Source organism: Sapajus apella, unplaced genomic scaffold (genome assembly GCF_009761245.1).
Source record: "Sapajus apella isolate SASKATOON/1434 unplaced genomic scaffold, GSC_monkey_1.0 scaffold106, whole genome shotgun sequence".
Classification (NCBI taxonomy): Eukaryota; Metazoa; Chordata; class Mammalia; order Primates; family Cebidae; genus Sapajus; species Sapajus apella.
In genome coordinates, this window is record NW_022437046.1 from 3,964,836 (window position 1) to 3,984,986 (window position 20,151).

At 49.1% G+C, this 20,151-nt stretch overlaps 1 pseudogene; it reads right to left on the minus strand.

Annotated features, from left to right (window-relative positions):
* Positions 1–1,420: 1,420 nt before the first annotated feature.
* LOC116536991 lies at positions 1,421–5,548 on the minus strand (annotated as a pseudogene).
* Between the last annotated feature and the right edge of the window lie 14,603 nt (positions 5,549–20,151).

A 20,151-nucleotide genomic window follows, 5' to 3' on the forward strand; every position in this document is an offset into this window, starting at 1 on the left:
AATACCCTTATTATTGGGGTTTGTGAAAAATTCTCTTTTCTTATCCACTGATTCAGTGTCCGGTTAAGTGCTGAGGCTTTCTTGCAGATTTACTTCCCTACAATATGCACTGCAAAGTGCCAGCTTCCTGCTGTATGCTGTGTCCTGGCAATGAGGGTCCTTTCTGCCTCATTGGGATACACTGCAGTTCTGTCCATCTCACTCTGATTCTTGTGTGATTTCTGAGGAGAACTAAGATTTAAAATCCTTTGGGAGGGGCCAGGTGTGGTGGCTCATGCCTGTAATCCCAGCACTTTGGAAGGCCGAAGCAGCCATATCACAAGGTGGGTGGATCAGGAGTTCTTGACCAGCCTCACCAACATGGTGAAATGCCATCTCTACTAAAAACACAAAAATTAGCCAGGCATGGCGGCGGGTGACTATAATCCCAGCTACTCGGGAGGCTGAGACAGGAGGTGGAGGTTGCAGTGAGCCGAGATTGCACTACTACACCAGCCTGGGTGACAGAGCGACATTTTGTCTGAAAAAAAAAAAAAAATCCTTTGGCAGGAAGCATCCTATCTTTTTTGAGACAGAATTTCACTGTTGTTGCCCAATCTGGAGTGCAGTGGTGCAATCTCAGTTCATTGCAACCTCCACCTCCCAGGTTCAAGTGATTCTCCTGTCTCAGCCTCCTGAGTAGCTAGGATAACAGGCACCTGCCACCACACCCAGCTAATTTTTGTATTTTTACTGGAGATGGGTTTTCACAATGTTTGCCAGGCTAGTCTCGAACTCCTGACCTCAAGTGATCCACCCGCCTCAGCCTCCCAAAGTGCTGGCATTACAGGCATGAGCCACTGCGCCTGGCCATAAGCATCCCATCTTGGTGGTCATCCAAGCTGAATATGAATCCTTCCAACCAGGCAGGAACATGGACAGTGTTGCCACTCCCCGGAAGCAGCTAGTGGTTTGCTTATGCAATCTTTTCGAGGTCCCCAACCCTCCCCTGCCCGTATTGCTGATACATGAGTGCTTGCTAACAAAGAAGCGACACTCAATGCCAAAAATTGAAGAACTTACAGAATAAAATGTTAACATTGAATTAAATGCTAAATTCTGAGCTCCTTCAACCCCTTTTGCTTTGTCCTATCACCATATGTTTTTTTCTCTCTGGGTCTGACTCCTACATTAGACTGTAGAAACCTTCAGGAAAGCAATTTGTGTCTGGTTCATTTCTGTCTCTGACACCCAATAAATATTTTTATGAATGATTGAATGATACAGTTTTACTCATTACATTAATGATGGATGAAAATTCTGAAGTCTGTAATTATACAGAACTATTGGGAAAACTTTCTGATCCAGTATTTGAGAACCAGATTGTAGCTCTCTGCTCAACTAAATGAAACCAAATTAGATTGCTGTAATTCATTTAAAACTATTTATTGAGTTGTTCTTCAGAGCTAGGTGCTGTCATTGTTATCCTGGGAGCCGAATTAGTTGGATCTAGGGATATAGGGCCCCCAGAACACCCTGGCTCCTGGGGACATGCAGTCTTGGTGATGGCTCCTTTGACATCCCTGTTCCTCAACATGCAGATGAGATGATTGAGAACAGGTGTGAGAATGGCATGGCATATACAGGGAAGGAAGGAGGTATTTAAAAAAGAAGAAGAAAAGAAGAAGAAGGAGGAGGAGGAGGAGGAGGAGGAGGAGGAGGAGGAGGATGAGAAGAGGAGAATGGCTATACCATATTGCCCATGATGTGGAAGTCGAGGGGCAAGTCAGCCCTGTAGGCCACGTAGGCTGCGGCAATAGTTGAGTAGCAGGGGCCCATCACCAGGAGGTGGGAGCCACAGGTCAGGTCAGGATGTGGGCATAGGAGAAAAGCACCAGGAGAAGCAGGAGGAAGGACACCATCATGGCGATCAGAAGCCCATGAAGTTCTGGGGGGTGGTGTCAGAGTAGGAGGCCTGGACCACAGCCAAGTGGTCACAGAAGCAGTTGTAGATGTGGACAATGCTGTCAAGCACCATCTGGGAGGTCTGTCCACTGCTGGAATGGGCAGGAAGAGCGCAGTGAGCCAGGCACTGGCTGCCAAGACAGCATTGGTCTGTGGGGTCATGAGGACAGGGTAGTGCAGTGGGAGGCAGATAGCCACATAGCGGTCATACGCCATGACCACCAAGATGAAGGCTTCCAAGCAGGAGAAGCTGTGGAACAGGTACATCTATAGGAAGCAGTCAGGGAAGCTGAGGAAGCGGTCCGCAAGCAAGAATAGGGATAGCATCTTGGGGGATGGTGACTGTAGTGGAGAAGATGTCCAGGGCTGAGAGGTTTATCAGGAAAAAGTACATAGGCTCTTGGAGGCTGGGTTTTGCCATCACAATCACCAGGATCAGGGCATTACTCACCAGGATGAGCAGGTAGATTAAGAAGAAAATCAAGCTGAGGCACAGTGGCTCATGCTTGTAACCCCAGCGCTTTGGGAGGCCAAGGCAGGTAGATCATTTGAGGCCAGGAGTTCAAAACCAGCCTGGCCAACATGGCAAACCCCCGTCTCTACTGAAAATACAAGAATTAGCAGGTATGGTGGTGGGCACCTGTAATCCCAGCTACTTGGGAGGCTCGGGTGGGAGGATTGCTTGAACCCAGGAGGTGGAGCTTGCAGTGAGCCAACATCACGCCATTGCAGTCCAGCCTGGGCAACAGACTGAGACCCTATCTAAAAAAAGAAAAAGAGAAAAGAAGAAAGAAAATCACGAAGATGATGCGGGTTAGGGAAATAGGGTCTCTGGCAGAGAGGGGATGCTGACCAGGCGAGGAGTCCTCTGATCTATTACAGGCTGTGGCCTCCACAGTAGGTCAGAGCTGGATGTCTGTAGACACACACTGGGAACATCTGGAAACCAGGGCAATCAGGGAAACATTCACTAAAACATGTAGTATCTTTTTTCTTTCCAGCCATGGATCTCAGTCCCAACATTTTCTTTGTTCCAGGAATTGTATTGCACAATTAAGATTCCCAGAATGGTGAGATGTCTAACAGCAGTGGCAGAAAGAGCTGGTCCTGTTTTGGGGGCAGGAGAAGTGGACACAAACATCTAAGGACTGTCAAAGAGAAGGAACAACACTTACAAAGAACTGGGGCCACTGTTAGCAGCTTCAGGGGCCCAGTGATCAGTCCCACATAGGAAATAAATTTCTTAACATCAGAGTGACCCCATAATGAGGGCTGGGCGTGGTGGCTCATGCCTATAATCCCAGGATTTTGGGAGGCCGAGGCAGGCAGATCACCTGAGGTCAGGAGTTTGAGACCAGCCTGACCAACATGGTTAAACCCTGTCTCTACTAAAAATATAAAAATCAGCTGCGCATGATGGCACATGCCTGTAGTCCCAGCTACTCGGGAGGCTGAGGCAGAAGAATCACTCGAACTCCAGAGATGGAGTTTTCAGTGAGCTGAAATCAGGCCACTGCACTCTAGCCTGGGCAACAGAGCAAAACTCTGTCTCAAAAAACAAACAAACATATAAACAAAACAAAAAACAAAAAACTGACTCCATAATGCAAAAACAGGCTTGATAGTTAGTGAATTTCATGCAACTAGAGGTTGCAAGGCTGAGGTCTTTGTCTGAAATGCTACAGAGATTTAATACTTGGCTAGCAGCTAGATCAAAACCTTTAAGTAACCTTCTAACCCTAGATTCACTGGTTATAATAATAACAACATAAATGAACCACATAAGATTGCAGCCAGGCGCAGTGGCTCACACCTGTAATCCCAACACTTTTGGAGGCTAAGACCAGAGGATTGCTTGAGGCCAGGAGTTTGAGACCAGCCTGGGCAACATAGTAAGACCCCATTTCTACAAAAAGTCAAAAAAGTCAGTCAGGCTTTGTGACGTGCACCTGTAATCCTAACTACTCCAGATGCTAAGGTGAGTGTAGGAGTTTGAGGCTGCAGTGAGCCATGATCATGACACTGCACTCCAAGCTGGCAGCAGAGCGAGACCTTATCTTACAAAAATTAAAAAATAAGGTTGCAACGTGGGTGGGCAAATTTAATCTATCGGGGAGAAAAAGCCTGAGAGGCATCTACTTGTGTTCAAATGCCAATTAAAAAATCAAGTAGCTCTTTTATTAGTTCAAGTAGCTTCTTTAAGGATGTCTGATTTTTAGGCCAGTTCCCACTAGCACAGGTGAAGGAATCTTCTAGGTATGGTAATGTCGATGAGCCACTTACCAGGCTTTGCCCACTCTGAGCACCAGGATCTTGACTGTAATCATTTGACATAAGCCCGTCCTGTCCAGATATGCCGGCACGATTCCTGAGGGGTTCTTTCTTTGGGGACCTTGTGAAGACAGCAGAATCACTCATTGAGAGTGAGTGAAGCTAAACGCTGGAGTGAAAACTGTCGTTTATTCTAAGGTTCCCTTGATGCTAAGTGTGTTCTTCTGAGCCTGGAGGATTGTCAAGGGCCACTGATAAAGACTCTTAGCTCATGAGCTCTAGGGAACTGCTGGGAAAACTTTGGGGACAGCTGGAAGAGTGAATTCTGTGGTGCTCTGGTTTCCATTCCTCTTCTATGCCCCGCCCCATTCTCGTCTCACTCCATCTGAGTGGAATGTTATGTCTGAATCAGTGCCCTTTGTTTTAGTCTCTCGCATTTAGTTTCTCCATTCACGTGAGAATTCCTTTTCTGTGATATCTTTCTCCTTAGTTGCTTCCTCCAAGAAGCACTATAAAATGCTGTCTGCTTACCCCAGAAATCTCTTCCTTTCTGTGTGCCTGTGCAGCGGCTTGCTCTGTCTGTCTCTATCTAACCTGGGTGGTTGCCTTGGGATCTGTCTTTGTATCCTTTCTCTTTGTCATATCAGACAGTGACCAACCATATTGATTTGCCCAGAACTGGTTTTAGCACTGAAAGTCCCATGTCCTGGGAAACCCCTCTGTTGGTCACTCTAAGAGGGCAGAGACACTGTACATGCTTTTGATGGAAGGAGTTATTTCCTGAATGGAACCCAAGTTGAAAATGAATTCTATCCCTATTAAAAAACAGATCTGGGCTGGGGGTGGGGGGAGGGGTGGCTCACGTCTGGAATCCCAGCACTTTGGGAGGCCAAGGAAGGTGGATCACAAGGTCAAGAGTTCGAGACCAGCCTGATCAACATGGTGAAACTCCGTCTCTACTAAAAATATAAAAATTAGCCAGGCATGGTGGCACATGCCTATAATCCCAGCTGATTATACCGGGGGGGGGCGCTGAGCTAAGGGAATTGCTTGAACCTGGGAGTTGGAGGTTGCAGTGAGCCAAGGTTGTGCCAGCGCACTCCAGCCTGGGTGGCAGAGCAAAACTCTGTCTCAAAGAGGAAGGAAGGAAGGAAGAAAAGAAAAAAGAAAGAAAGAAAGAGAGAGAGAGAGAAGGAGAGAGAACAAAAGAAAAGAAAGAGAAAGAAAGAAAAAAAGAAAAGGAAAAGCAGACCCTAGGGTACTTCCCATGTCCCCCTGTGAGTCCCTCCTCTCGCTGGGGCAGCTCAGCAGCTGTTTCTCTCAGCCATGTCATGCCTGCCACCCAACCTTCCTTCCTTGGCCTCAGTTCAGAGGGTTCTACAGAGAACTGAAGAGTCTCAGAGTCAGGGTCACGAGAGACCACGCATTGCAGAGACCAACCTGCCGGGGAAGATTACTGGACATTCAAGCAGCCCCAGGACCTCTGAAGTGAGACTTTTCAGCCAATGGAACTGAACCACAGGAAGGTGCTGACTTGCCCTTTGCCTTGGGCTTGTCCCTCTAAGTTCTGCAGGGCTAAGGTTATGTTGACATCTGGATCACTGCCTCTTCCGCCCCAGCCATATCTCTACCAGTTCCACTTGGTTTTCCTAAGGCCACCTCCAGCTTTTTCCTCTTCTAATAAAATCTTTCTAGGGTCACAGAGTACATAAGGGTGGAAATGGCCCTGCAGACACTTTCATCCCTGTCCTTTCCTCATCAATGAAGAAATCAAACTGTGGTGGGAGTGGGGATGGGGCTTGGGGGATCGGCCCCAGGTCAACAGCAGGTCAGGGTCAGAGTTTGTCCTGGAAACCAGGCCTCCTGGCTCTGGTCTGGGCCCTTTCCATAGAGCTGGGCTACCTAGAGAATTTGGAAGCTCTGGTTTCCACCTGGGGAAAAATTAGGCGAAGGTTTTATTTTCCTTTTTCTGTTTCTTAGACTGATTTCAGAGACAACCATAAATTTTTGTTTTGTTCTGATGGCATTTAAAACAGTTTCACATGAACTGATTACAAAATAGAAGCTCTAAATGGTGGGAAAATGCTGTCCCTGACTTAAGGAAGCGGTGGACTGGGCATATCTGCGTGAGGAAGGTCCTGGCAGCCAGGATCCATGACCTGAGCATAAATGTTGAGTACCTGGCAGAATCTGGCTCATAGTAAACCCTAAATAAATATTTTGAATAAATGAATTAATGAATAAATGGGTTAATGTGATTTAAAGTGAACTTTTTCTCATAATAGATTAGTCAGCAGGTTTTTTTTGTTTTTTGTTTTTTTGAGACAGAGTCTCTCTCTTGTTGTCCAGGCTGGAGTGCAGTGGCGTAATCCCAGATCACTGCACCCTCCACCTCCCAGGTTCAAACGATTCTCCTGCCTCAGCCTCCCAAGTAGCTGGAATTACAGGCATGTGCCACCATGCTCAGCTAATTTTTGTATTTGTAGAGACGGGTTTTCACCAGTTGGTCGACTGGTCTCGAACTCAGGTGATCCACCTGTCTCAGTCTCCCAAAGTGCTGGGATTACAGGCATGAGCCACCGCTCCGGCCTTTCTTTTCTTTCAGCATTTAAATGGATAGAAACAACGTTTCCCTGAAGTTGGCTGCAATTCTGAGAGGCTGTTCCCAGCACTGAGTGGGACCAGGGAAGGCTAGAGGTGCCAAGTTTGCTGGGCAGTCACAGAACATGGGAGCCAGAAGGGTCCTTAAAAGCAAGCAAGGCAGTCCAATACCCCCCTCCTTTTTTTCTTTTTTTTCAAGTAAAAGAGGGCTGGGCACAGAAGCTCATGCCTGTAATTCCAGCACTTTAGGAGCTTGAGGCAGAAGGCTGGCTTGAGCCCAGGAGTTCGAGATCAGCCTGGGCAACAGAGTGAGACCCTGTCTCTATAAAAAATAACAAATAATTTAAAAATAAATGTTTTAAAAAGCTGAGAGGGGAGCTGACCTTGGTCAAGGCCACACAGAGCTAGTGGCAGAGCCACACCTGAAGCCAGATGCCTGCTCCCTGTCCAGGGTTCCCAAGTGTCCTCTGTGGGAGGTTATATTTGCCTTTGTCTGGCAGCCCAGATAATACCGGCAGCTGTCCAGGTTCACTCACCAGACTGGGGGTTCCCTGGGGCCTGGATGTGTTCTGACTCTTCTACAAAACCAACATGGCAGTAGGGTCTGGGCACCTGGCTTCCCAGTTTTCCACAGGCAGACTGGACCATGACTGTCTTGACAACCTCAGGGCTTTCTCTCTAGTGCTGCGGCAGAATCAGACAACACTGGGCTCTATAGAGAGCTCCTAGTCCACCTCCTGAGAGGGGTCTGATCCAGCCACTGTCACACAGATGACAAGTCAGCAGCATAGCCTGCATACCTGGAATCCTTTAAATCAGAGCACAAAGAGTTTGGCTCAGATCCCTTCTCTTAAAGCCCCTCTCCTAGCTGGATGAGGGTCCCTAACTGCCCACCTCCCCAAATGCTGTCCTCTCAGGGCCTAACCCCTCTTTGGCTATGACTGGCTTTGGGCACTTCGCTTCTAGCCTTCATGCCCCAGACTTCTGCAGGTCGGCCCAGCTCATCTGCCCCACCCAGGCTGCTCCTTCCTCTCCCCGAGCAGGTTCTGCCTCAGTGGGAAGAATCAAGTTGGAGCTGAGCCTCTTTCCATTAAACCCTCAAGCTCTACCCTTCCTGGCCTGCAGGGGCCTTGACCCCCAGAGGTCCCTTTTTACTGGGGCCCTGAGTAATATTTTCTGGGGACTCCCAGGTGGCTGGTTAGCAGCTACCATGGGCTTTGCTAATAATTAGTACAACAAGATTAATAGTCCTCAGTGGGACACAGAAATTTACAGTCTGTGGGGACCTTCCCACGTATGGAGCAACCATTGGTATCCACATGTGACAGATGAGGAAACAGGCTCAGAGGTGAAAGGGATTGCCCAAAGTCACACAGCAATCCAAGGACAAGGTAGGATTGGAAGTCTCAGATTTCCTAATTCTCACTCTAGCCTCTCTGTGCACCAACTAATGACACAAATGAAAAGGTTTGTGAAAATTTTCTGTGTAAATGTCAAATGCTGTGCTATGGGCTGGTGGGGCCCTTCGAGTGTATTGAAGCTGGAGGAACAAGCGTGATGAATAGAGAGCCACTCAGTCCCCTAAATCCTCGCTCTCCTGCTCTCTCTATCATTTTGAGGCTGATATGGCTTGGCTCTGTGTCCCCACCCAAATCTCATCTTGAATTGTGCTCCCATAAATCCCATGTGTTGTGAGAGGGAACCTGGTGCAAGATAATTGAATCGTGGGGGCGGTTTTCCCCATACTGTTCCCATGGTAGTGAGTAAGTCTCATGAGAGCCTACTCACCACCATGAGTAAGGGGTTTCCACTTTTGCGTCTTCCTCATTCTCTTTTCTTTCATAAATTGCCCAGTCTCAGGTGTGTCTTCATCAGCAGTGTGAAAACAGACTAATACAGAGGCCTTATAATTGTAAGCCCAACCTCCTCCAGGGGGCCTTCTGTGACTTCATCTCCTCCAGCTACCAGTGCTCTTCCTCTCCTCTGGATTGACCAGGCTTGGCTGCCAGTGCTGTCATTTTAAACATTAGGATAACTGAGGCTCATTCTTTATTCCACATTGAATAAAGCTTGCTTTGCCCCGGGTACGTGGTCACAGGGAATTGACACAGTCTAGTGGGGTAGCCAGTCAAAACCTTATCCATCATATCCACTGTGATCTCTGCTATCATAGAGTTGAAGGGCCCAGAGGAGGAAAAGCCGCCTTGCATCATGGAAGACATCTCTTCATGGGTCATACATTTTAAGCAGATGAATAGAGAGAGAGCGGGCCACAAAGGAAGGGGTAAACAAAGTCACGAAGTGTAGAAAAAGCAGAAGGTGTGTTAGAGGGGAGATAGAAGTTGGCTTGAGCTGCAATATAGAAGGAGAGACTGGGAGTCTCCAAATAGGAATGGCTAAAGAGGTTTGCAGGGGCCAGAGGGAGGAGAGCCTTGAAGCTGAGGACTAAACACTCAGCCTGAGGACATTGGAAAGCCAGAACCAGGCCCAGGCAGGGGACTAACATAGTCAGCTACATGTTTGAGAGAAAGCTCATACCCCCTGTGGCACGGAGAATGGCTTGGAGTGGGAGAGACCAGAGGCAGGGCAGCCAGCCAGGGAGCTTGGTGGTGAGGAGACAGATTGGGAGGAGTATTAATGGCAATGACAGCAGATGACAGCTGCCCTTTATTGAGTGCTTACTTGTACTAATTGCTATGCCCTGCAAGTCACATACTTCATTTCATTTAATCCAATGAGTAATTTCCATTACTCTTGTCTTATAGATGAGGTAGCTCAGAGGGTTAAGCAACTAAGTCCCTCTGCTGGGCCAATAGCGAGTTAGTGTAGAGTCCAATCTCTCTCCAAAGCCATGCCTCTTAACTATCAAAGCTTAGAGAATCTGGCTGGGGGAGGTGCCTCACACCTGTAATCCCACTTTGGGAGGCCGAGGTGGGCAGATCACTTGAAGTCAGGAGTTCAAGACCAGCCTGGTTAACATGATGAAACCCCGTCTCTACTAAAAATATAAAAATTAGCCAGGTGTGGTGGCACATGCCTGTAATCCCAGCTACTTGGGAGGCTGGGGCAGGAGAATCTCTTGAACCTGGGTGGCAGAGGTTGCAGTAAGCTGAGATCATGCCACTGCATTCCAGCCCAGGCAACAGAGTGAGAAAAAAAAAAAAAAAAAAAAAAAAAAAAAGGAGAATCTTCAAGAGGTGGAATAGTTAGAATTTGACAGCTGATTCTGGAAAGGTTCAAGATGTTGCCCAGTATTCTGGTTTGGGTATGAGACAGATGGTGGCGATGCTGACTGATGCCTGGAGCTCAGGAGAGAGAGTGGATGCAAGTGAAGACTTGGGAGGCATATGCTCATGGCAGTGAACAAGGTCACCTAGGGAGAGAGTATAGTGTGAGAAGGACAGAACCCTGGGGGGAAGCTACACGAGACTGAGGCAGAACAAGAAATGTCTGCAAAAGATACCGAGAAACAACAGCCAGGGAGCATGAAGCAAAACAGGCAAGTGTGTATCACAGAGGCTCCCTAGGGCAGCTGTGGTCCACAGCATCAAATGTTGCTGATGTGCCCAAGAGGACAAGAACCGGATGAAAAGTGTCTGTGGGGTCCAGTGATGAGGAGGTCACTGATGCCCAGGTGTGAACAGGCCAGTGGAACAGTGAGCATGGAGGGTTGGGAGTGAGTAAATGGAGAGAGAATAGATGATATCTTCAAGATGTTTGCTGTAAAGAGACGTGGATGGTTGGAGGCTGGTGAGATGTGTCCTAGGCAGTTCAAGGCTTTATAATGAAATACCTTAAGCTGGGTAATTCATGAACAACAGGAATTTATTGCTCATAGTTCTGGAGGCTGGGAAGCCCAAGATCAAGGTGTCAGTGGATCCAGTGTCTAGTGAGGGCCGTTCTCTGCTTCATAGATGGCACTCTCTAGCTGTGTCCTCACATGGTAGAAGGGGCCAACAAGCTCTCTCAGGCCTCTTTTATAAGGTATGTAATCTCATTCAAGAGGGATTTACCCTTATAACCCAATCACTTCCCAAAGGCCCCACCATGAAACACCATCACCCTAGAGGTTAGGTTTGCTTTATTTTTAAAAAAAAATTTTTTTTTTGGTAGAGACAGGATCTTGCTATGTTGCCCAGGCTCGTCTTGAACTCTTGGCCTCAAGCAATCCTCCTGCCTCAGCCTCCCAAGTAGCTGAGAGCTGAGACCATGCCTGACCTTTTAAATTTTAATTTATTTATTCATTCATGAATTCATTTAAGTTTTTTAGATACCAAGTGTCACTCTGTTGCACTGGCTGGACTGCAGTAGCACCATCACAGCTCACTGCAGCCTCAAGCACCTGGGGTTAAGTGACCCTCCCATCTCAGCCTCCCCAACAGCTGGGACTACAGGTGCATGCCACTGTGCCTGGCTAGTTTCTTTTGTAGAGACAGGGTCTCACTGTGTTGCGCAGGCTGGTCTTGAACTTTGGACCTCAAGCACTTCTCCCACCGCGGCCTCCCAAGACGCTGGGGTTACAGGTGTGAGCCACCACAGCTGGCCAGGTTTTAACATATGGATTTTGAGGAGGCACGAACATTCAGACCACAGCAAGAAGTCAGGGAGAATTTTGTTGTATTTTAAAAATTGGAGATATTTGAGCATATTTTCCACCATTCATGGGTAGGAAGCAGCCAGTAGAGAGCAGGAGGATGAAGAAGTGGGAGAGAAAGAGGATGGTCAACAGAGGAGGAGGAGGAGAGCTTCTGAAGCCAGTGGCTCGGCTCCCAGGGCATCGCGTGGGGGACAAGAGAGTAGCAAGAGTGCAGGTAAGGTCAATTTGCAGATTTGGCGCTGCAGGCAGAGGGCCCATCCTCACGTACGACTGGAGTGATGGGGAGTTTTGTGCAGATACTGAGACTGTGGGAGTGTTTATTCCCCATCCAATGGGTCTGGGAGGCAGTATAGTGGTTAAGTGCTCCGATCTCTGTGCCAGACTAATTTGGATTGAAGCCTGGCATTTAGCTCTCCAAAACCTGTTTTCTCTTCTGTAAAATGGGGCATTGATCATCAGGTATTTCTTAAGTGCAAGCTCTGAGCTGGTGTGGTGCAGGTTGAGAAGAGGTAAGGGTCACAAGCAGACGTCATAAACATTTCATCCAAGTTGCACAAGCCACTTTCCCTCTCTTGGAACCATGGAGAAGTCCAGACACAGTCCATCCACTGTCTCCCTCCACAGAAATTGGAGAGGCACAGAAATGTCTCCAGGAGGAGCCCATGTATTTCAGGTATACTTTTAAGCTCAGAACAGAAACTAGCCCAACCCTTGAAGTTCCCCCTGAACCAGAGGCTGGCTGCCCGCACCCTGTCCCGGCACTGCTCTGCCCTGGAAACACTGGGAACGGTGGAGATCTGTCTCTCTCTATCTCACCCCTACTGCCCTCCCTCCCCCAGGTGTGTGAGGCTCCGACAGACATGAGAGGCTGGAAAAAGAAAGTGCCAAAAGGAGGTTATAAACACGTCCAGGGAGAACCTGGGCCACCTTCCCAACCATGCAGAGGAGGCCATGGAGCTCAGGGGAGGAGAGGCCAGAATGCGTCCCCAATGCTGGGCCTCCAGCAAACGCATCACCACCACCATCCTCGCTGCCACCAGGGGGCAGTGTGGGCCCAGCACGAGGGCATCAGCTATCGAGGCCAAAGGCACCTGGTCTCAAATCCCAGCTCCACGTACCACCTGTGTGTATTTGGGCGCGTGACTTCACCTCTCTCTGCCTCTGTTTCCTCTTTGTAAATGGGGGTAATAATAATGTCAATATTGGCTCAAGCGTGGTTTAGTGAGACTCTCTGTGAGAATGTTCTGCAAATCAAGTGCTGCAGTGCTATTGCCAGGCGTTTGAGCTGATGAAACTGTGCATAAGCAGGTGCCAGGGACGAAAGTGCATGGTATGCCCTGGGCAGGGACAAGGGTGGTTGGGTGGGGCCCATAGGGTAGGTTATAGGTGTGTGGTGATGAGCAGCCAGTGTTAGACTAAGATATAAGCTTTGCTCTGAGGAGAAAGGCTGGGTTTGGAAAGATTGGGGTTTGGAGCTGGGCACAGGGGCTCACACCTGTAATCCCAGCACTTTGGGAGACAGAGGCAGGAGGATTACTTGAGCCCAGGCGTTTGAGACCAGCCTGGGCAACATAACAAGACTCTATCTCTACAAAAATAAAAACAAGAAAACATTAGCTGGGCATGGTGGTACATGCCTGTGGTCTCAGCTACTTGGGAAGCTTGAGGTGGGAGGATTGCTGGTGTTGGAGGCTACAGTCAGCTAGGATGGCACCACTGCACTCCAGCCTGAGTGACACAGCAAGATCCTGTTCCCCCCATAAACAAAGATTACAGTTTGGAAAGATGGCTCCAGTAGGATGTGGAGGTTGGATTAGAACTCGGGAGACTGGAGTCATAGAAGATTAAGGAGGCCGTGCAAGGGTTCCACAGGAATGAGGAGTGGGCCTTGAGTTTAGCGAGAAGAGGGAGTAAGAGACAAAGGAATATGAAGGCAGGCTTGCCACATAGGCTTTGGGGATGGGGGCTGACTCTGAGGAGATGGGAGGCTCAGAGCAGGGATCTGGGAGGGGCAGGTTTCCAGGCACATGGTGAGCTCTTTGCTGAGCCTGAGCTGAGGTTCAAGCCCCTCGTGTTGTAGGAGGGAAACCTGAGATTTGACAAGGAAAGTAAAATGCCCAGGGTCAGTCAAAGGCAGTAGCTCAGTACTGGGCTTATTCTGTATTCCATCTCATGGCTTAGGGACCAGTGGACTATGCCTGAGTCCTCAAATCTGCCCTTTGAGACAGTTAAGTGCCACTGTTAGGGGCTTAGCCTCTGCGGCCAGACTATCCAGGTTAAGATCCTGGTACACCTAGGCCGGGCATGGTGGCTCAGGCCTGTAATCCCAGCACTTTGAGAGGCTGAAGCGGGCAGATCACCTGAGGTCAGGAGTTTGAGACCAGCCTGGCCAACATGGAGAAACCCCGTCTCTTCTAAAAATACAAAATTAGTCAGGTGTGGTGGCGCATGACTGTAATCCCAGCTACTCGGGAGGCTGAGGCAGAAGAATCGCTTGAACCCAGGAAGTGGTTGCCATCAGCCAAGATCACACCATTGCACTCCAGCCTGGACAACAAGAGTGAAACTCCATCTCAAAAATAAAAATAAAAAAAAATTCTTGTCTGCCTCTTACTAACTGTGTGACCTTGGGCAGTTCTCTGTGTGCCTCAGTTTTCTCATCTGTAAATATGGGATTATAGTAGGCAGTTGGGAGCATTAACTGAGCTGATACAAGTGCTTAGAACAGTGCTCAGCAAGTGATGAGTGTTAGTCGTAATTGCTGCATCCATTTTGTAGAAGAAACTGAGGCTTGGAGAAATGAAGTATCTGCCTTATGCCACACAACTAATGCTGGCCAAGCTCCAGCCTAAGCTACTCCAAAGGCTTTTTGCTTAAGCTGAACTGCTTGCCACCGCTGGCTCTTTCTGGAAGATGGTTGATATCTTTAACTGAAGAGACTGGAGTCTCCAGCTGAAGGACTCTTAGGAGGAGATTCTGTGCACCTCTAGGCTCCCTGTCTGGACCTACCTCTGATTCTGACACCACCATTGAACCTGTTTGCTGGAGAGATCCACTTGCCCCCCAGGCCAGAGAGCAGGCCAGAAACCAGGATCCATCAGGGAAACCTGAGGCCTGGTCTCTCCCCTAGTTCCACCTAGGGGACAAAAAAAAAGGACAGGCATTTAAATAAGAACAGTGCCACTTAGAAGGTGAGATGGTTTTAGATGTGCATGCCTGGAACAGCTGGAGTGCGTGAATCGGGGAAGCTTGTGCGCAGAATGGAGGGTGGTGTGCTGGGAGCCTGATATGAAAAGGAGAGTCAAGCAAAACACAAACCGATGTGCTCTGGATAAGCAGCACTGATGAAAGCCAGTTAGCCTGCTCCAGCCCCTCCTCAGAGAGTTGGCACACAAGCAAGTTAGGGTGTCCTACCCTGGCCCAGAGGCCAGAGAGAATCCGCCTGGCCACACGGTTCTTATGGGAGCTGCTGCAGAGGCCCCGCCCAGCCAAGAAGCAGCTGCCTGCCTTCTGCTTCCTGCCTTCCCATCCCTAGGCTCATAACCCATCAGCAGAGGAAGTGACTCATCTTCCCAGATGAGACAGGTGGCATGCTTCCCCAGCAGCTCTCAGAAACTCTGCCTGAGCCACAGAAATGAAGCCAGGCAGCAGGGGGGCTGTGGGTTTCTAGCGATCACTCCATGCAGTGCTGCTGCACTGACTTTCCAGAGTATCTTCCTCAGGAGAAAAGACAGCTGGGCGTGGTGGCTCACGCCTATTATCCCAGCACTTTGGAAGGCTGAGGCGGGTGGATCACAAGGCAGGCGATCGAGACCATCCTGGCTAACATATCGAAATCCCATCTCTACTAAAAATACATAAAATTATCCAGGCATTGTGGTGGGTGCCTGTAATCCCAGCTACTCGGGTGGTTGAGTCAGGAGAATTACTTGAATCCGGGAAGCAGAGGTTGCAGTGAGGCGAGATCACGCCCCTGCACTCCAGCCTGGCACACAAAAAAACACTCGTCTCTCAAAAAAAAAAAAAAAAAAAAAAAAAGAAAGAAAGAGAAAACATCCTAACATTGCCTGAGTACCTATTACCCACCTATAAGCACTGCAAAGCACACCCCATGATTAGCTCCATCCTTCAACTGAGAAAACAGAGGTGGAATGAAGAGCACAGGGGTCTGAACCTCCGTTTGGAAAGATGCAGGAGGTCTGCAGATGGATGGTGAGGATGGTTGCACAACAAGGAAGATGCACTTAATGCCACTGAACTTTATGTTAAAATCTTATGCTATATATACTTTACAATCTAAAAGAAATACTGCAGGTGGAGTGCAGTGGCTCATGCCTGTAATCCCAGCACTTTGGGAGGTTGAGGTGGGCAGATCACCTGAGGTCAGGAGTTTGAGACCAGCCTGGCCAACATGGTGCAACCCCGTCTCTACTAAAAATACAAAAATTAGCCTGGTGTGGTGGTGTGCAACTGTAGACCCAGCTACTCAGGAGACTGAGGCAGGAGATCACTTGAACCTGGGAGGTGGAGGTTGTAGTGAGCCGAAACCGTGCCGCTGCACTCCAGCCTGGGCAACAGAACGAAATTCAGTCTCAAATAAAAAAAAAAGAATACTGCAAGCTAGGAATTAAGTAACATGGCTACCAAGGGGGGAAGCCAGCAGTCACACCTGAAAAGTCCTGCCCCAGAGCCTTCCTTGCTCTAAATACCCTGTAATGTCTCATCTGTGAGTGAGGATAGTGACCTGCAGAAGATGTGACTGGACAGAGGGACAGGGGCCACTCAATATCAGGCTGAGAAGAATGGTGTCCCCTGGGGGCACTGGGACCTGAGTCAGGGTTTTACACAGGAAGGGGGATGGTAGGATTTAAGGGTTAGAAATCTCCCACTGGCTTGCAGGAAGATGGCTTGGGGTGAGACTGGAGGTGGGAAAGAGGCTGGGGCATGACCCAGACAAGAGTGGTGGTGGGATAGACCAGGGCAGAGCTGCAGGTTTGAGAGGCTTGTGAAGGGAATGGACAGTGGGGAAGGCGGGCAGGCAATGACAACCCTAGCTGGGTTTCTTCTGGCCCGCCCAGTTTAGCCTCTGGACAGTGGTTCTTCAAGGTCCCCTCCCTGACTGAAGTCTCAGAGAAGGTCAGGGCACCGGCTTCCTCTCCAGCGCCCAGGGGGCAGTGTTGCAAAGTCTTTGGGGAGCAGGGCCCTTCCTCCAAATTATTCGTGCCCGGCAGGGGCTTGCTCCATCCTGCAGTTGCCAGCACCCCCCACCATCCCCAACCCCCGCTCTCGGCATTCCCTGTCTTTGCTGCACCACCCCTCTCCCGGGTCCTCTCTCCAAGGAGACACACGCTATTAACTGTAATCCCACACTTGACGCTTTAGGAAACCAGTGGGATAGCCATTAGCTTATGTGGGCCATGAGCAGAATGAGACTCCAAAAGACAGGGGCAGAGCAGAATGAGGCGCTTCCCCCAACCCCACCATCCCCACCCCCAACCACCATTAATTTTTTTTTTTTTTTTAGAGATAGGATCTCACTCTGCTGCCCAGGCTGGAGTGCAGTGGTGCCATCATAACTCCTGGGCTCAGAGGATCCTCCCACTTCAGCTTCCCCAGTAGCTGGGACCACAGGCATGTGCCACCACACCCGGCTAATTTTTAAATTTGGTAGAGATGGGATCTTGCTATGTTTCCCAGGCTTGTCTCGAACTCCTGGCCTCAAGCAATCTTCCTGCGTTGGCCTCCCAAAGCACTGGGATTATAGGCATGAGCCACTGCACCTGCGCCTCCTACCCTCCACCATTTATTGTAGGGAGACTGAGGACCAGGCAGGGAATTCGACCTGACCAGCATGTCAGTGGTAGAGCCGGGGCTGGGGGCTGAAGGCCAACCAGTGCCCAATCTGGAGCCCTGCAACACCTGCAGAACAGCAGCTGTGAACAGTAGTCCCCCCGCCCACCTGCGGAACCCCCATTTTGCTCCTGAGCTTCCTCCTACCTCAGTGGGCCTTCCCAGTGATTTATTCCCCTGGGTTGTCAGTGAGGTCAGGCTGACCTAGCATGTACTTCTAGTGATTTACATCCTTCTCAGCCTCTGCTTCCAGAATTACAAGAGTCATCACCATTACCATCGCTGCCATATTAATAATGGCTCATGTCTGCTCAGCTCTCAGAATTTTGGAAGCATTAATCCATCCATCAGCTCATCCAAGCTGTATGGCAGCTCTGGGAAGGCGTTTTGCAGACAAGGGCACTGAAGATCAGAGAGGGCAGGTGAGCAGCCCCAGGTCACTGGGTGAGGCTGGGGGCAATCTCTCAGGAGGGAAAGGCCGTACCACATACTAAGGCGATTGGGCAAAATGATGGGGTTTAGGACAGTCCTGCCAGGAGTTTTCTTGTGTTGACTAAAACTAAAATCTTAAGCCCCTCATTTCACTGAGTGGACAACCCCCTTCTTGGCCAAGGGGACCCCAGATAGCCCTTTAAAAACTGAGTCCTTTAAAAACTGAGCCCTTTAAAAACTGAGGCCACGAAGGGACAAAAGGTCAGACACACCCTGTTTATCCCCCTCCCTTTTGTGGCTTAGACACTACACCTGAGCAGCATTCATGTTAAAACAGAGATCGTAAGACCTGCAGGATGGGCTGTTTGTGGCAATAAGATGCCAAACTGTAAACAAAACCTGGCCAGGCCTGGTGGTTCACGCCTGTAATCCCAGCACTTTGGGAGGCCGAGTGGGTCCGATCTTGAAGTCAGGAGATCAAAACCATCCTGGCTAACATAATGAAACCTCGTCTCTACTAAAAATACAAAAAATTAGCTGGGCGTGGTGGCCTGCGCCTGAAGTACCAGCGACTCAAGAGGCTGAGGCAGGAGAATCGCTTGAACCTGGGAGGCGGAGGTTGCAGTTAGCCGAGATCACACCACTGCTCTCCAGCCTGGAATACAGAGTGAGACTCTGTCTCTAAAAAGAAACAAGACCTAGGGTCATGCCAGGCAAGTGTTAAGTCCCTCACCCATACACTTAAAAGAATAAACTATGTTCTCACGGCCACAATGATTCTCTTTTTCTCTAGTAGCTAAATAAGCCCTGGCCTTGAGATAAGCAATGTTGAAACAATTTGCCGCTCCTCCACTGCCAGACACTAACTGATCCCCGTTCCACCAGCCACAACTACAGCTCTGATTGGACTAGAGACTGATTTCAGGAATTTTTTCTGATAAGAGACCACTGATCATGGATGGGTTCTGGCCTATTTATAGACACTGTGCATTGAGGTCTTCATGTCCTTGCTTCACCTTTTGATGTGCTGGGCCTAGTTGTAATGCATTTAAATGTAAAGTCTCCAACCCAAGGTGAACATGGGTCATATGTAACTTGCATATTTGTTCAATACGCATGCATTAGGACCACCTCATGAATATTCAAATTCCTCCTATAACCTGTTGCATATATATATTTGGTCAACCCGTTCAACTTAAATTTCTTTCCAATCCCTCCTCCCTTGAAGTGTCTGTTTCCAGACTCTGCCAAAGACTGAGCTCCCCAGCCCATCAGAATGGCCACCTTGTAGGCTGTAACCATTTAAAAGAAATAAAGTCTTAAACCTATAATCCCAGCACTTTGGGAGGCTGAGGCGGGTGGATCACCTGACATCAGGAGTTCGAGACCAGCCTGACCAACATGGAGAAACCCGTCTCTACTAAAATCACAAAATTAACCAGACGTGGTGGTGCATGCCTGTAATCCCAGCTGGAGCCACTCGGGAGGCTGAGGCAGAAGAATTGCTTGAATTGGGAGGTGGAGGTAGTGGTGAGCTGAGATCATGCCATTGCACTCCAGCATGGGCAAGAAAAAAGAAAGTCTTATCTCCAAATCATAGCTCTCATGATTTTTCAGTTATCACTTTTGATCTCTATTCTACAGATGAAGAAACAGTCTCTGAGAGCTTTGTACTGGATTAGAGCTTTGTACTGGGTTAGAATTAAACTGACACCCAAGCTCATGCTCTTTCTGGGACATAGAGCTGTCACTTTCAGGGAGGGATGCTAGGAGATGGAGGCAGTTGGAACCAGGGGAAGGCTGCTGCAGGGCAAAAGAGCCTGGACATGGGAGCTGGGGAGGCAACTTCCCAAGGTAGTGGTTGGAGGTAGGGAGAAACCTCCGGGTGGGGTTTAAGCTGCTGCAGGGAGCACAGCAGGGGCTATACAAGGCTAGGGCGCTGGAAGAGCCAGGGGCTGTGTTGAGGTTAGGTGGCTGTGCAACCTGGACACCCACCCCGCCTGCACATCTGTTCCTCTCCTAGCAGTTAGGAGATGAGCTGTGTCTTGATGGAGAAGCTGGGCCAATAAAGACAGGGGAAGCCCTGAATGCTTGCCAGGATGGGGCCTGTTTCTTAACAACTTCAGTTTCTTCAGCTAGAGAAACTGAAGCCTGTTTATCTAGGGAGAGATAAACAGTGACTCCCCCATGGTCTCCACACTCTCCTGACCTCAGTCTCCCAATCTGAAAAAAGAAAAGGTTGAATTAAATGAGCTCCACATTCCTTCCCACTCTGACCTCTGATACCAGGCATCCATCCTTGTTGTCCTTGGCTCAGATCCCAGCCCCTGCCACATACTTGACATGTAGCCTCCGGCAAGACAGGAGGCCTCTCTGAGCAGCAGTGTTCTCATGGGTGAAATAAGGAAGACAGTGTCTTCCTTGGGCAGAGTTAACGGGCCATACACGGGAGTGTG